At 52.3% G+C, this 17,712-nt stretch overlaps 1 long non-coding RNA gene across 1 annotated transcript; it reads left to right on the forward strand.

Moving 5' to 3' along the window:
* The first annotated feature begins 2,021 nt into the window (after nucleotides 1-2,021).
* On the forward strand, nucleotides 2,022-7,063 carry LOC136323252 (uncharacterized). Its single transcript, XR_010728949.1, has 3 exons — nucleotides 2,022-4,104; nucleotides 4,249-4,386; nucleotides 5,745-7,063. It is a non-coding gene; the product is annotated as an uncharacterized lncRNA (long non-coding RNA).
* The last annotated feature ends 10,649 nt before the right edge of the window (nucleotides 7,064-17,712 follow it).

Raw genomic sequence — 17,712 nt, forward strand, 5'->3', positions numbered from 1 at the left:
AGGGACGGCAGCTGAATCCTACAGCGGCCCTTCATCACTGCAGGGTCGTTCTTTAAAAACTATTAAGTGCATCGTTCTGATAAACATGGAATAAGAAAGAAAGGAAAGAAAGAAAGGGGAGGGAGGGAGGGAAATGGAGAAGGGGAAATGAGAGGGAAAAAGAGAAAGGGAGGGCGAAAGAAGAATCAAGTTCAACAGTCCAGCAAGATCCAGCATGGAAAGTCAAGCAGCCACTCCCACCTTACCCCAGTCCTTCTCCCCCGAGGTGGCCGATCTCTAGACAACATTGTAACTTATGCGACCTTGCATAAGTCACACAGCCATTCCCTATGCCGGCCTTTCACCATCTAAAGTGATCATGTAGCACCTACCGGTAAGGTTGTTGAAGACTGAAGGAGTGCACCCCTGCAAAGCGCGAACAAACACCGCCCGGTGCATAAGAGCTTTATAATTGTCAGCTATTGATCAGGAATAGGAATCAGAAAGCACTAGAGATGTATGTATTATACAGTATGTACACAATGGGGAGTTTTCTTCACTCGGTATATCTCTGGGGGGGGGGAGATTATCTTCTGGATGCGCCCTAATGTACACATTTGCAGGCACAACCATGAGATACACATCTTTGCGTGTGTGAGTCTACATGTATCTCAAAGCACTTAAAAGTTTCATGTAGCCTCCCCGTCGGGTAATGGAACACCGGTCTCCTGGGTGACAGGCAGGAATACTTACCACTATACTAACAAGGACAGGCCCTGGTTTGGTGTCCCCATGGTGGGCCACACAGACACGGCCTTCTCTTCCTATCACTCCCTCCTGCTCCAGGCCACGCCTCTACAGGTGCAGTGCCTTGTTGGTCCCAGAACTTGACACAGCACAGAAGACATACTTAATCCATGGAAACAGCACACTCAGAAAGAAACTTGTGCAACTGGAAGGAAAGTATAGCTTTTGACATTCTCACCACAACAAAGCCAGGGGGTGTAGCTCAGTGGTAGAGTGTGTGCTTTGCATGTATGAGGCCTTGGGTTCAATTCCTGGCATCTCCACCTCTTACCCTTTTACCTTCTAATACAGTCACTTGGTGGGAAGGTGACCCAGATGCCCCCCTCACTGGTGGGAAGGCCTCACAGGAAGGGGATCCTGATGCCCCCCATCAGCAGACCTGAGAAGGAAGCTCCCATGCAGAGGGCAGCACTGGTAAATGTCCCTGGGTCACCCCCCCTGTCGAGTCATATTTGGTATTTAGGGGGTGGGGGGACTGGGGGAGGAGATGGGCACTTTTACATAAACACTCCCAGTCATTCCTGTCACCAAGCAGCTGGGAAAGGGAAAGCAAAGGGAAACGGACCTCCCATCCCCTTCAATTCTAGATCCAGAACACAGAAGAAAGGAGCCACCCAACCGCCTACAACGTGGAGGGGGGGGCTCATCCAGGAACGAGGCCCCCTAGTCACATCCACCAGTGAGGGGTTGCTTGGGCTCCCCGGGATCAATGCCATGTGCATTGTTGGCCACAAGCTCCGGCAGAAGTCCCACGCCCCCCAAGTTCCCTGCATCCCGTGTGGAGGAGGGATGGGGGGGCTGAAATGATTTACTCTGGGAACTTCCACTGGCCCACCATTATTGGGAGGGAGGGAGGAGGTGACAGCATTTGCATGTCACTGCCTGCCACCTCCCAATGCCACCTCTCTGAACAGCAGCACCACACACGGGCAGCCCCTCATCACTATTGTGATGAGAATGGAATATACCCCATGCCAAGGTGCCAGGCAGGACTGACAGTGTCTCTGCCTCGATGCGCCCCCCCCCCAGCAGGCTCAGCCACTCACAAGGCCCCTCTGTCAAAGGCTCTCCACCCACCCTGATTTTATGGACCCCCGAGCAGAATGGGTCAATGGTGCTAGGCGCGTTCATTTCCTCCAGCCCGGACTGTAACAGCTCCCCTCATCTGCAAAGCCATAGCACGCACAGAAGTGCTTGCTTGGATAATGGGGGCCCCTAGTCGCTAAGCTGGGGGATTTGCGCTGACTCTTACCCAGCACAGTTCCATATGTTTAAGCGCTTGCAAAGCTGAAAGAAGTACACCCACCACACTTTGCCATGGCAGCTACCCACGCAGGAGGGGGGAGGGGCACAGGCAGCCAGGCTCCCAGTGTGACAGCAGAGCGTGAGTCCTTCCCTGCCTCTGATCCCGTCCAGCCCTCTGTCAGAGCCGTGGCCAACGTGGTCAGCAGAATCTGGCCGAAATTATCCCCCAAATCCCACCAGCTCTGAAGGAGGTTCTGGTTCATTTCCTGCAAACCCTTCAACCATAGGTAGGCAGCTAAGTATCTTTCAGGAATTTCAACCTTATTTTTTTGTTTTTATTTGGTTTGGTTTGGTTTTTTCCCCCTAGCTCTCCTAACTGGTGCTAAATATAGAGTTATCAAACTGTCTCTCTTTACGGCCCTGGTGGGGACCAGGGGAAGACAGACATGTGCTTCCCAAGTCCTGGCAATGGCACCGGGACCCTGACCACAAGCAGCCCAGCAGGGTGGCACGGCCAGGAGCAGGGCAGGCAGCAGACTTCAGGGATGGCACACCTTCCCTCCCAGGACCCAGGCCTCCCAGGGCCAGGCACAAGCTCCCTCCCAGGGCTAGGGGAGGAGGCAGAGGGGGAGGTGTGGGTTGCACCGTGTTCTCTCACAAAGCATTAAGCAGGCGGCTTCTCTAAGACGTTTCCAACATTGGCTTATGAGCAGCACATCCAGGCAAACAGCTGACCCCGTGGAGAAACAAAATAGACACAAAACTGCAATTTTCAAGTCCGAAGGACTGTGCCTTTTTTTTTGAAAACAGCTCCCAGGGCTTCAGCTAACAGGAAACCGCCCGGATCCCAGCAACAGCCTCTCTTCTGTACCAGAGAGAGAAGCCAAAAGGAAAACGGTTATGCGAGCTGCTTCTTAGCTGAGCAGATTGAAGATTCAGCCGCACGCTCAGCCCGACACCGCTCTCCAGACTGAGTCAAAGCCGAATGCCGCCAGATATCTCTGGCAGAAGTTTCCCTCCAAACCCAGAGGTTTTATTAAATATTTTGGGTAACCTGAGAGCATCTCAAAGGAAGACAAATTCTTACTTTTTTTCATGCAAATACATCGCACATTAAGTTGGCATTCGAGGTTTGCTCCTAACTGCAACCTCCCCAGACCATGAAAGCTGAAAAGTTCAAGTTGTATTTTTTATTCTTTTGACTGTATTCTGATTGTCTGTTTGGTATGTGTATTAAGAAAGGGAGAAGACCATTTTCTAAAGCCAAAGCTACCTGCTCATAAATCACAGGTTCGGATTTTAAAAGGTACAGAAAACTGAGCTCTCCAAAGGCACATGAACCTCGCTGGCCACCGCTCCGGGTTCACAGGGGCCTTTAGAGTTTTCTCCACTGCTTACGGTGGGGGGAGGGGAGGAACTGGCATTTTAGGATAAGCTGCTTCTAGAACCAACACATAACCGCACAAGAGCACAGAAAGCTTTCCAAACTCCAGCGGAGACAGGAAATACCTGACTGTTTTTGCTTTGCCCACTCACTAGGTTTTGGCGACAGCTGCGCGGGTGCCCGCAGGAAGCCCGGCTCCCTGGTTGGTACCCAAGGCAATGGCTCTGGGCATCATCATGTTGTAGCCACGTGCGGGCTACAAGCGTAGAGCGATACTGCTCTCTCGTGGCTTTCCCTGGCACTGCAAGGCCCGACCTGAGCAGCGGAAGGAAGACCCTGGACCGGTCAATGGGGAGGAGGCGTGCGGGGGGATGGGGGGACTAGGCAAAAAGATTTCCCCACCTCCCCTCAATTCTAAGAACCTTTAAAAGACTCCTTTAGCCTTTGCACCGCCAACATTTCCGCAGGCGGCGACTCCCGATGTGACCCACCATTTGAAATGCTCTTTGTAAAAAAACGACCTGTCTTCGTTTTCCATCGCAAAATATTCATGTTTCGCTGAATCGGCCGCTGGCATTCTCACCAGGGACCAGAATAGACTAGTGTACCTTCCCACAACCCCAAGAACCGTGGAGGGCAGAGCCTCTCAATACAGCAGTGGAGCTCACCTGTCTAGGAATCCAAGAATGGTACCTTCCCTGGCATACTTGGGTGCCTGGACCAGTGATGGGGGGAAATGGGCTCCGTTAGAGCAAGCATTCTGGGGACCCCCGACCTCAAGCATCTCACACCCCCACCTCTGTCCTTGCTCACTACTTTATTTTTCTGCACAGCAGCTGTGAATACCTGCCATCAAAGTGCATAGAGAGAAACTTCATTACTGCCCATCCCCTCCACAGGAATGCCAGCCTGAGTCTCATTCACCAAGCAGCTGCTGAATACACCAGCGGGGTCCAACAAATGGTGGTGGAGTGAGCAGAACTCAGGGCTGGGCAGGAGACTCAGAAGGGTGGGATTTGGTGGTCAGTCTAAAATATGCCAGAGGCCTGACCAGGTGGTGTTGCAGTGGATAAAGCGTCGGAGTGGGATGCGGAATGACTCAGGTTCGAGATCCCGAGGTCGCCAGCTTGAGCATGGGCTCATCTGGCTTCAGTCAAAATCTCACCAGCTTAGACCCAAGATCGCTGGCTCCAGCAGGGGGTTACTCAGTCTGCTGAAGGCCCGCGGTCAAGGCACATGTGAGAAAGCAATCAATGAACTAAGAAGTTGCAACGCGCAACGAGAAACTAATGATTGATGCTTCTCATCTCTCTCCATTCCTGTCTGTCTGTCCCTGTCTATCTCTGCCTCTGTAAAAAAATAAATAAAATAAATAATAATAATAATAATATTCTTATAAAATATGCCAGAGGAAGGTCCAACTTTTACTGCGGTGAGCACACGATGCAATAGACAGATGATGTATCGTTGTCCACGTGAAACCTATATGAGCTTATTAGCCAATATCACCCTGATACGCTTAATTTTTTTTTATTTAATGAGAGGAGGGGAGGCAGAGACAGATTTCGACATGTGGCCTAACCCGGATCCACACAGCAGGCCCCCTAGGGGGCGATGCTCTACCCACCTGGGGCCTTTGCTATGTTGCAACAGGAGCAATTTTTTAGTGCCTGAGTCGGAGACCCTGGAGCTGTCCTCAACACCCAGAGCCAACTCACTCTAATCGAGCCATGGCTGCAGGAGGGGAGCAGAGAGAGAGATAGAGTAGCGAGAGGGGGAAGGGTGAAGAAGCAGATGGGTGCTTCTATTGTATCCTGACCCAGAATCAAACCCGGCACACCAGCACACCGGCAGACGCTCTACCACTGAGTCAACTGGCCAGGGCCTCATTTATTTTTAAAGCGGAATAACATCCCCTTGAGTGGGTGTGACACATTTGCTTATTCATTCACCTGTTATTGGACACCTGGGTCATTCCCGCCTCTCGGCTATTATGATTAGTACTGCTGTAGACATTTGTGTGTAAATTTTTGTTGGAACACCTGGTTTCATTCTTTGGGGAGCTTACATGTTTTAATCCATTTATTCTTCACAATCATCCACTTGTTTTTATAATAGGGGAAACTGAGGCACAGATAGATGAGACAATTTCCCTCTGGGTCCCACTGCCATCCAGCATGCAACAGAATCGGGTTTTACCCCCAGACAGACTGACTCCAGGGGCTGTTAGCCACCAAGATGGATGGGTTACCCCTCCCCCACCACCATTGACTCCACACACCCCAAGACCCCCAAGAACTCGATGTGGTCCCGTCTTCCTTCCCAACAGGCCTTGCAGTTGGTTTGAGAGGCAACGTGCTCAGCTGTGGGAGCAGGAAGATGAATCCTGATAGCAGGTCTCAGCCATTCACACTTGTGAATGGGACTGTTATGGAGGAGGTGTGGGACCCAGTTCTGACCAATGAGAATGTAAAAGGGAATTGTGGGAAGACTTCTCCCTTTAATCAGATGATCCTTTGTCCCTGGAACCCCCTTCCTTCTTCTTGGCGTCTTGCAGAGTGAAGCTATGACAGGAGGGCTCTGGCAGCCTCTTTTGAACCATGAGGCACCGCATCCTTGAGCCATGGTGTCAGCGCCACAAGCGCTGCCTCCAGACTTCCTGTGCATTGAGATGGGAACTGGATTGTTTAAGCACTGCTATTTGGACATCCATTACTTGCAGCCCAAAGCAGCCTCATTGATAAAGGCAGGTGCAGGGAAAGAGCCCAAATGGATCGTGATACCTATTTACCACTCGACAAAATAACTTAGGTCAAACAGTGGGAGAAAAATACAGAAAAGCATATTTTCTTTATACAAACTTTATGAGGGTTAAATTATTTTTCAAAGTATGTGTTTCTGAAAGAAACTTGAAGATACAGAGTAAAAAAACAAAACAAAACAACCCCACTGCTCAGAATAACCACTTCTAATACAAATTGTGTTTTCCAGTCTCTTCTTTATGCATATTCGGTATATTATTTAAAGTGAGCTCACAGAGTATGTATTGTTTTAACTTGTTTTTTGCCTTTAATTATACATGATGATCATCATTCTGTGCCATTTAAATATGTTTCTACAGGACAATTTTTTTTTTTTTTACAGAGGCAGAGAGAGAGTCAGAGTGAGGGATAGACAGGGACAGACAGACAGGAATGGAGAGATGAGAAGCATCAATCATTAGTTTTTCGTTGCGCATTGCAACGCCTTAGTTGTTTATTGATTGCTTTCTCATATGTGCCTTGACTGCGGGCCTTCAGCAGATCGAGTAACCCCTTGCTGGTGCCAGCTACCTTGGGCTCAAGCTGGTGAGCTTTTGCTCAAACCAGATGAGCCCGCGCTCAAGCTGGCAATCTCGGGGTCTCGAACCTGGGTCCTCAGCATCCCAGTCCGACACTCTATCCACTGCGCCACCTCCTGGTCAGCCTACAGGACAATTTTGATGTGAACAATCCAATCGTTTGAAATGTCATGACGCGTCTAACCAATTTTCATGTTGCTGAATGTACTTTTGAGGTTGTTTACGGTTTCTCGCTGTTAGAAAGCAAGAGGCCTGTCCCTGCCCATTTCAATGCGCACACGAATAGTTCTTTGGCATCTGTCCCTAAAAACCTGTCCAGCAAGCCCTGGCCAGTTGGCTCAGTGGTAGAGCGTCGGCCTGGCATGCAGGAGTCCCGGGTTTGATTCCTGGCCAGGGCACACAGGAGAAGCGCCCATCTGCTTCTCTACCCCTCCCCCTCTCCTTCCTCTCTGTCTCTCTCTTCCCCTCCCGCAGCCAAGGCTCCATTGGAGCAAAGTTGGCACGGGCGCTGAGGATGGCTCTGTGGCCTCTGCCTCAGGCGCTAGAATGGCTCTGGTTGCAGCAGAGCAAGGCCCCAAGATGGGCAGAGCATCGCCCCCTGGTGGGCGTGCCGGGTGGATCCAGGTCAGCACATGCGGGAGTCTGTCTGACTGCCTCCCCGTTTCCAGCTTCAGAAAAAAAAAAAAACACAGCCCTGGCCGGTTGGCTCAGCGGTAGAGCGTCGGCCTGGCGTGCGGGGGACCTGGGTTTGATTCCCGGCCAGGGCACATAGGAGAAGTGCCCATTTGCTTCTCCACCCCCATCCCCTCCTTCCTCTCTGTCTCTCTCTTCCCCTCCCGCAGCCAAGGCTCCATTGGAGCAAAGATGGCCCAGGCGCTGGGGATGGCTCCTTGGCCTCTGCCCCAGGCGCTAGAGTGGCTCTGGTGGCAACAGAGCGACGCCCCCTGGTGGGCAGAGTTTCGCCCCTGGTGGGCGTGCCGGGTAGATCCCGGTCGGGCGCATGCAGGAGTCTGTCTAGACTGTCTCTCCCTGTTTCCAGCTTCAAAAAACAAACAAAAAAACAAAAAAACCAAAACAAAACAAAAAAACACAAAAAAACCTGTCGGGCAAAAGCTTGTGCGGTCTCAGTGTTTTCACATCAAGTGCCTCTTGGGAACATGGTACCGGTTCAAACTCCTCTGAGTGCCCAGCAGGTGTCTACTTGCTCACGTCTTGATTTGAGGCCTACAAACTCAACCTTGCTTGTTTCATTTATTCATTTTTTTGTTTGTTTGTTTGTTTGTTTTTACAAAGACACAGAGAGAGTCAGATAGCTAGGGACAGAGAGACAGGAAGGGAGAGAGATGAGAAGCATCTATCATCAGTTTTTCATTGCTTAGTTCATTGATTGCTTTCTCATAGGTGCCTTGCCCCGTGGGCCTTCAGCAGACCAAGTAACCCCTTGCTCAAGCCAGCGACTTTGGGTCCAAGCTGGTGAGCTTTGCTCAAACCAGATGAGCCCGCACACAAGCTGGCAACCTCGGGATCTCGAACTGAGTCCTCCGCATCCCAGTCCAGGCACTATTCACTGCGCAACCGCCTGGTCAGGCTTATTTATTGTTAATATACACTTCCTGGTTTATGCAATTAATAAAAGATGTTCCCTTCGGGCTAGTTCTTTCTACAGGATGACTTTGTAAATAACAAGGAGACGATTGCAGTAAATTTAGAAACTCAGGGAAACAATGCTGGCGGTGACTTCATCCTTGCTTCTTATCATCATGGTTTCCATACACCTTCCTTTGGAAAGATCTGGGTGGAGCAGGGTACTCTGCGCTCATTAGGAAAAATGGACGGGCTTAATCCCTTCTATTTAGCTCTTTCTCATGACCAGCATGCCTGCTACACTTGGAAGTATTTTGCATCTCTCTTGCAAGTTGTACCGATTCCCTACTTTTTGTTTAGGGAAGCTTCCTGTGGGAGAACGGAGTGCGTTCGGTGCCACGCCAGGACTGATGTTAATTAGCTTCTCAGGGTTTGCAAAACGCCACAGCTCCGCAGAGGGACAGGGAGTGACTCCACACGGGACAGGCTGGGGTGGAATTATGGAAACGGCTCTGAAGAACCAATACCGGTGCTGACTGGCTGTGGTCTTCACAGCTTGGAACAGGGTTGTATTTTATCAGGATCCTGGAGAGCAGAGAAAGGCCACGTGGAGAAGGGAAGCAGCCAAGATGGCGGAAAACCCTAGGTCCAAAGGGATTTATTGGCTCCCAAAATTCACGGCTTCAGGCTCAGTTGGTTCCAGGATCCCCACGACTTCCGGATTCTAGGTCAGCAGAGGAATGGCAGCAAAAAAACATCATTGGCCACAGTGAGGTCACATGCTCATCCCTGGACCAATGGTAGTCCCTAAGGGGATGAATATGCTAATCAACCAGGCCTGAGTCACACGGCGCTGGGGAAGGATCAGCTCTGCCCAAACCACGCAGCCTGAGTGGGACGATGGAACTCCGAGGGACATGGGCGGGAGGAGGGATGTTTTTTGGGGTTTTTTTGTTTTTTTTTTCTGAAGCTGGAAACGGGGAGAGACAGTCAAACAGACTCCCGCATGCGCCCGACCGGGATCCACCTGGCACTCTGCCCACCAGGGGGCGATGTTCTGCCCTTCCTGGGCGTCGCTCTGTTGCGACCAGAGCCACTCTAGCGCCTGGGGCAGAGGCCAAGGAGCCATCCCCAGCGCCCGGGCCATCTTTGCTCCAATGGAGCCTCGGCTGCGGGAGGGGAAGAGAGAGAGAGGAAGGAGAGGGGTGGAGAAGCAGATGGGCGCTTCTCCTGTGTGCCCTGGCCGGGAATCGAACCCGGGACTTCTGCACGCCAGGCCGACGCTCTACTACTGAGCCAACCGGCCAGGGCAGGAGGGGTGTCTTAATTAAGCAAACAAGCCGTGGTCCCAGAGAGAAGCAGAAAGCAGAGCAGCATTAATGAGTGCTTCACCGGTCCAGGTCCTGGCACGAGGTTTCCCTGCCTCAGGGGAAGAACTGGCCATGACCAGCGGAGCTGTGGTCTGATCAGATGAATGCCATCATCATGGTCTTAACTGTTTAGTAAGACTTCCTGTGTGACAAACTGTTGGTCAAATAAGTTTTTAAACTTTTATTTATTCATTTTTAGAGAGAGAGGAAAGAGAGAAGGGGTAAGGATCAGGAAGCATCAACTCCCATATGTGCCTTGATCAGGCAAGCCCAGGGTTTTGAACCGGCGACCTCAGCGTTCCAGGTCGATACTTGATCCACTGCACCACCGCAGGTCAGGCTCAAAAAAGTTTTTAAAGTTTTTAAATATGATATATGTTTGCTCGCTTATAGTTTGCATTGGGTGTGGGCGACAGGCTGTAAGCATGCAGGGTCGTTATAACCTAAGGCTTAATTAGATTTAAGACTAAGCTTTCCCCCACACCTTTGACTAATTGCATGATGTGGGGTGGTGCATTCTCATGAGGAATCCCATTATGCCTCAGATAAATGACTTTGTATCAGAGATTTCCTTGTTTGTATATTGGATTAAAGGTTTTGCTTTCGCCTGACCTGTGGTGGCGCAGTGGATAAAGCGTCGAACTGGAAATGCTAAGGTTGCCTGTTCGAAACCCTGGGCTTGCCTGGTCAAGGCACATATGGGAGTTGATGCTTCCAGCTCCTACCCCCCTTCTGTCTCTCCTCTCCTCTCTAAAATGAATAAATAAGAAAAAAACAAAACCACAATTTAAATAAATAAATAAAGGTTTTGCTTTCTACACTATAAAACGGGCAGACCAGGAGCTTGCTCTTTCTTGGTTCCTGAGATTAGCATTAGAAGAGAGCAGAGAAAGGAGAGCAGAGAAAGGCCACATGGAGGAGAGGGGAAGCAGCCAAGATGGCGGAATGCTGAGGGAGAAGCCAGTTTGTGTAGAGAGAAGGAGTACGAGAACAGAGGTGAAGGGGGCTGGTGAGCTAGAAACCTTTGATTCTAGGAAACTCGGATAAGTCAGTGGCTTTGGGAGCCCTTAATGGAAAGGGAAGTGTTTTCTACTGTGTGTATTTCTTGCCCGCCTGGTGCAAGCTGGGATTAAAGCTAACAGCCCACTGTTGGGCAGATAAAATATGTCATGCTCACTTTGTTAAAGATGGCGCTGCCCACATGGAAGCCCGTCACCCAGGTGATATTAATGTGTGTTGGGGGCGGGTTGTGGGCAGGCAGGATCCTTTAGGACTAAGCCTTTCCCACCCTTTTTTTTTTTTTCATTTTTCCAAAGCTGGAAACAGGGAGGCAGTCAGACAGACTCCCGCATGCGCCCGACCGGGATCCACCCGGCATGCCCACCAGGGGGCGATGCTCTGCCATCTGGGGCGTCGCTCTGTTACGTCCAGAGCCATTCTAGCGCCTGAGGCAGAGGCCAAGGAGCCATCCCCAGCGCCTGGGTGCTCCAATGGAGCCTCGCTGCGGGAGGGGAAGAGAGAGACAGAGAGGAAGGAGGGTGGGGGGTGGAGAAGCAAATGGGCGCCTCTCCTGTGTGCCCTGGCCGGGAATCGAACCCGGGTCCCCCGCACGCCAGGCCGACGCTCTACCGCTGAGCCAACCGGCCAGGGCCTCCCACCCTTTTTGATATGGGGTGGTACAATCCCATTATGCCTCAGATAAGTGACTTTGTATTAGACTTCCCTATTTTGTATATTGGATTAAAGGCTTTGATTTCTGCACTATAAAGTGGGGCAGACCAGGACCTTGCTGTCAGCTCCTGAGATTAGTATTAGAGGAGAGAGCAGAGTAAGGCCACGTGGAGGAGAGAAGAGGCAGCCAAGATGGTGGAGTGCTAAAAGAGAAGCCAGTTAGTGCAGAGTTTGTGTAGAGCAGCGGTTCTCAACCTGTGGGTTGCGACCCTGGCGGGGGGCGAACGACCAAAACATAGGGGTCGCCTAAAGCCATTGGAAAATACATATTTATTATACAATACAATTTTAAATGAAATATGTATTTCCAATGGCGAACCTGCATGGGCCAGGCAGCTGTGATGGTTGCCGTGGCTACTGGGTTTACACAAATCAACCCTCCCTGTAAAATTAGATGGGGGCATGTTGTGCTCATTGTACAGATAAGGAAACTGAGGCTCGAGGGGGGTAGGTTCATCAGTTTGCTCCAAGTCAAACAGCAGAGCTGGAATTTGAACCAAGACCTCGCTGTCGCCCAGAGCCCTCCCTGAGCCACCACAGGACTTCCCTCTGTCCCTTCAGAAAGCCATTCCTGAAGTGCAGATGCAGAGCTGCCTGCCAGCCTTGCAGAACAGCGTGTCTCCACCCGCCCCTGGGGAGGGGGTCTCTGGCAGCTTGCTGGCCGCCAGGGTCCCACAGTCGTTCACCGCTGTTGAATGGCTCTCCCAGTGGTGAACTTGAACTGGAATAACCCCCTGTGCTCTCAGGGCAGTGATGGATGTTCACACACAGAGACTGTCTGGGAAAGCAGGGATTGGCTTAAGAAAAACCACTCGATTCCAGCCATGAACATTCATGTGCTGTGAGGATGCCAACGTGCTGAGCTCTGTGGCACCTGCTTTGGGTGGGAGGGGGCACCTCTGAGTTTATGAAATGCCACAGTGAAAGCCCCCCCCCACCGCTGTAGCATACCTGGAACCACGCCACCCCTAAGGCACTGCAGTCATTTCCTTGACATTTACAAATTCATCCGTCTGATGTACTAACCTGAAGTGGAAATCTTTTATTTAATTGGGTAAAACATTGTGTGTGCAAAATGAATAAATAACACAAACAAGGATGAGTTTTTTGCAGACCTCAAAGAAAACTGGGCTTGGAAGGTACCTTCATACACGTGACTACTCAGGGTGGTGAGGACAGGGCGGATGGCTGAGATGACCCTCGTCCCTGGGAGGTCCCCCCAGGGCAGGGAGTGAGAGCCCGCCAAGCCAAGCTAGTGGACGCTGTCCGGCTCCTGCAGGTTTTAGAAACTCCACAGCAGTCTCTGCTGTAGGAGTCTCAGAGTCAAAGGCACCACGTCTTTCCATCCTTCTCCCGAAGCTGTCCCTCTTTCTGCACCACACGTGCCCATCTGTAAAGCCAGTAGCCACGGCCACCATCACAGCTGCCTGGCCCATGCAGTTAACACTGGAGCCACGAACTGGTGGACCATTACCTTTAATCTTAGCCTGCACCTGGCGGGCAAGTAGAAACACACTGGGCTCCAAAACCCACTCATTCAGTGCTCACAAAGCTACTGACTTATCCGAGTTTCCTAGAATCAAAGGTTTCTAGCTCACCAGCCTTATTCACCTCTGTTCCCCATCTTCTCTCTGCACAAACTCTGCACTAATTGGCTTCTCCTTCAGCACTCCACCATCTTGACTGCCTCTCCTCTCCTCCACGTGGCCTTTCTCTGCTCTTTCCTCTATTTTTTTTTTTTTTCCTGAAGCTGGAAACAGGGAGAGACAGTCAGACAGACTCCCGCATGCGCCCGACCGGGATTCACCTGGCATGCCCACACGGGGGGCAATGCTCTGCCCCTCCGGGGCGTCGCTCTGTTGTGACCAGAGCCACTCCAGCCAGAGCCACTCCAGCACCTGGGGCAGAGGCCAAGGAGCCATCCCCAGCGCCCAGGCCATCTTTGCTCCAATGGAGCCTCAGCTGCGGGAGGGGAAGAGAGAGACAGAGAGGAAAGAGAGGGGGAGGGGTGGAGAAGCAGATGGGCGCTTCTCCTGTGTGCCCTGGTCAGGAATCGAACCTGGGACTTCTGCACGCCAGGCCGATGCTCTACCACTGAGCCAAACGGCCAGGGCTCTGCTCTCTCCTCTAATGCTAACCTTAGGAACCGAACAAGAGCGAGCCCCCTGTCTGTCCTCATTTTAAATTTTATTTATTTATTTATTTTTAACAGAGACAGAGAGTGAGTCGGAGAGAGGGATAGACAGGGACAGACAGACAGGAACGGGGAGAGATGAGAAGCATCAATCATTAGTTTTTCATTGCGCGTTGCAACATCTTAGTTGTTCATTGATTGCTGTCTCATATGTGCCTTGACCAAGCAACCCCTTGCTGGAGCCAGCGACCTTGAGTCCAAGCTGGTGAGCCTTGCTCAAACCAGATGAGCCCGCACTCAAACTGGTGAACTTGGGATCTCGAACCTGGGTCCTTCTGCATCCCAGTCCAATGCTTTATCCACTGCGCCACCACAGGCCAGGCTGGTCTGCCCCATTTTATAGTGTAGAAATCAAAACCTTTAATCCAATATACAAACAAGGAAGTCTCTGATAAAAAGTCACTTCTCTGAGGCATAATGGGATTCGTCATGAGAGTGCACCACCCCACATCAAAAAGGGTGGGAAAGGCTTAGTCTTAAAACTAAGCCTTAGGCCAGGGGTCCCCAAACTTTTTACACAGGGGGCCAGTTCACTGTCCCTCAGACCGTTGGAGGGCCGGACTATAAAAAAAAACTGTGAATAAATCCCTATGCACACTGCACATATCTTATTTTAAAGTAAAAAAAAAAACAAAAAACGGGAACAAATACAATATTTAAAATAAAGACCAAGTAAATTTAAATCAACAAACTGACCAGTATTTCAATAGGAACTAGGCTCCTCTCACTGACCACCAATGAAAGAGGTGCCCCTTCCGGAAGTGCGGCGGGGGCCGGATAGATGGCCTCAGGGGGCCACATGTGGCCCACGGGCCCGTAGTTCGGGGACCCCTGCCTTAGGCTATAAGGATGCTGCCTGCTTACAGCCTGTCCCTCACATCCAATGCAAACTATAAGTGAGCAAACATATATATCATATTTACAAACTTATTTGACCAACACCATCCCTCTGGGGCAGCTTCAAGGATGGCGCAGGCCCACAGGCCCCAGGGAACAGCCACTCTGCAGGCTGAAGGGACGGTCTGGCCTGTCTGCGTGTGCACACTGCTGTGTACGCTAGCATGCACACGCTTACACACACTCGCACCGCACATCCTTGTCTCCGCTGACAGTGCTCCTCCTGCGAGCTAAGCAAGGGAGCCCGGGGCGCGACTTAGACCCTGTGACCCAACTCAGGACTGCAGCGCAGAGCACAGAGGGGGCGTGCTGTCGCACTTCTAACCAACCGGAATCCTTGCGCAAGTGAGAGAGACCGCACCCCAGTGGCCCTTTAAGAAGCTAGAACTAATTTCCTCATTAAGGACTGCGAGAGTACGCTGAAACCCCGAGGGGAAAAGCCCTGAGGGGTGCGTGCTCGGGGCTGCCTGCTCACCCACTGTACAGCGGTACTGAGCAGGAGCTGCTTTATACTGCAGTTTAGGAAAGGTTAATAAAAAGGGATAGCAGAAAGGGACTCGTCAGGCCACGGGGACAACTATATATAATATAAAGAACAAAAAAAAAAAAAAAAAAAGAACGAGCCAGCCTTCAGACGAGCGTTCCGAGCGTGCGAGTCGGGCAGAGGACGGCGCCAGTCGCGCTGCCAGGTGGCAGGTGACGGAGCCCACCAGTGGCCATACCGGGATGCCCTTGGTCTCCAGGATGAGGCTGGGCACGTGCAGGGCCGACAGGCCAATGCAGATGGCGTCTCGGATGCGCTTCACCAAGTCGGGCTGGAAGTTGTTCTCTTCAAGAAGAGGACCACCCTCTCCTCCCCGTCCGGGTTGTACTGGGGGACACACAGGCTGTCCATCACCCCCTCGAAGGCTTCCTCTGCGGAGACAGGGGAAGGGGCCCTGCGCCAGCTGTTCCCTAGGCCAGCCCTGCCTGCTGGCCAGGCCCACCTGGAGCAGCGCAGCGAGGGCGGGGTACTGCCACCCTCCTCCCAGCCCCGCCCTGGGAAGACCCCCAGGGTGGGCGGGCAGATGGAAGATGCCGCCACGGGGAGACAGCTCCAGCTTGAGCTGGACATTCTGCAAAGAGGCTATGCGAGGCCCTTACTTTACAAATCAAGATAAAAATAAAAAAGAAGCAAGAGCCCACATTAGGGGCTGGTGGGAGGAACAAAGGCTAGAAGAAGGCTGGACTGGACCCTCCACCTGGCAACACAACCACTCGGACAAGACTCTGCGGCCCATTCTGTGGCCGGAGCTGGGCTTTCCGAGGCCCACAAGCGGCCTGCGATGCTGCGTAAGGCCCAGGGCCGACTCCATGTTGGTGCCCCACGTGGTGCTGTGTGCCTTCGCAGTTATGCAGCCTCTCTGTGCTTGCTTCCTCACTCATAAAGAGTAGTCACAGGCCCTGGCCAGTTGGCTCAGTGGTAGAGCGTCGGCCTGGCGTGCGGGGGACCCGGGTTCGATTCCCGGCCAGGGCACACAGGAGAAGCGCCCATCTGCTTCTCCACTCCCCCCCATCCTTCCTCTCTGTCTCTCTCTTCCCCTCCCGCAGCCAAGGCTCCATTGGAGCAAAGATGGCCCAGGCGCTGGGGATGGCTCCTTGGCCTCTGCCCCAGGCGCTAGAGTGGCTCTGGTCGCCGCAGAGCGACCTGGTGGATCCCGGTCGGGCGCATGCGGGAGTCTGTCTGACTGTCTCTCCCCGTTTCCAGCTTCAGAAAAATTAAAAAAAAAAAAAAAAAAAAAGAGTAGACACAATTAACCCCCTGACAGCTCCCCATGAGCATGAAACAGGGCAGGGATGGAAACAGGTCATGCGACCTTAAGAACTGCCCCCCTGAGGGGGGATTTATGAGCTACAAGCAACATGGACGAGGTGTGCCCTGGAGAGGACATGCTCATCCATGTCTAAGTAACACCAGAGGCACAAAAGGTGAGGTCTCTGGAGAGCAGACCCTGGGCTCCCGCTAGGACAGTCCTTCCCAGAGGACCCGAACATGGCTCGGAAGGAAGGGGAACCGCCTACCAATATTATAGATTTAGGAATTGGCTGATTTGCACTCCGTTGGGGTTGAGCATGCCATCGCTGGAAAGAGAGAGGAAGTCATGAACACACAGCAGCCTGAGCGAGGCATGTCATAGGGGGGCCACAGAGCCGCTCTGACACCGTCTGTCCTCCGTCCCCTGTAGACCTGCTGGCTGAGTACTGCGAGTGGCTCCCGCAGGCCATGCGGGCCGAAGTAGAGAAAGCCTGGCCCCCCACCGCTGTCCGATGAACGCTGACCCGATGCAAGGAGGCAGGGCTGAGGACGGTCAGGGAACCAAGGGATGGCAGCAGCCCCTTTCTGGCACTGTCACTGGGCCCTGGAAGCCCTTGTTCATTTTGGCCCAATTATGGACACAGCTTGCTCTCGCCCTGGGCAGTGTGTCCCAGAGGTGACTTTTTACTATTTATTAAGTGGGAGGATAATGGTATATCTCACGTGCTGGTCCTCTCTGTAAACATGCTCTGTGGACTACATCAGTCCCCCGTGGAGCAGGAGCGGTGCCGGCAGGCCCTTCTGTCCTCCCGGGTGTGGGGCGCCCTCCCTACAGCCAGGCAAGACCCCAGCTTCAGCCCGCTCCTAGGGAGGGGGTAGGGGGAAGGGTCTCTCCAGTGGTGGGCCCCTGTCGGCTGCCTTGCTGTAATAAATTTTCACGTAGGAATCCAGTGTGTCCTAGAGAATCTGAGTGTGAGATGGTCTGGGGATGCCCCCCCAAACCCACACACACACACATCTGGGCGGGTGCCCACCAGCGGGTCAGAGATGGGCAGTGAAGTTCCTCTCCCTTTTACGTGGCTGTTTCTCCAAAATCAGCCAGTGCCGACTCAAGAGTAGATCCAGCTTTCCACACCATAAGTACATAAAATGAAATGACAAAGATAAGTGTTTAATTATCCGACAACTTCACCTCCTCACAGCCTGGCAGCTAACCCCAGTGTGTCCCCAACTAGGTCTCCCCTTGTTTTTGTCTCTCCCCCCACGTCCAAGCCATCTATCTGCAGGCTCTGTCACTGTACCTTCAGAATTTGTCCCGAGCCCCTCCTGCTTCCCTCCTACGCCGGCCCACTCCTCACCCGCTCCCGGCCTGGCTTCCTCCTGGCT

The sequence above is a fragment of the Saccopteryx bilineata genome, chromosome 2, assembly GCF_036850765.1.
Source record: "Saccopteryx bilineata isolate mSacBil1 chromosome 2, mSacBil1_pri_phased_curated, whole genome shotgun sequence".
Classification (NCBI taxonomy): Eukaryota; Metazoa; Chordata; class Mammalia; order Chiroptera; family Emballonuridae; genus Saccopteryx; species Saccopteryx bilineata.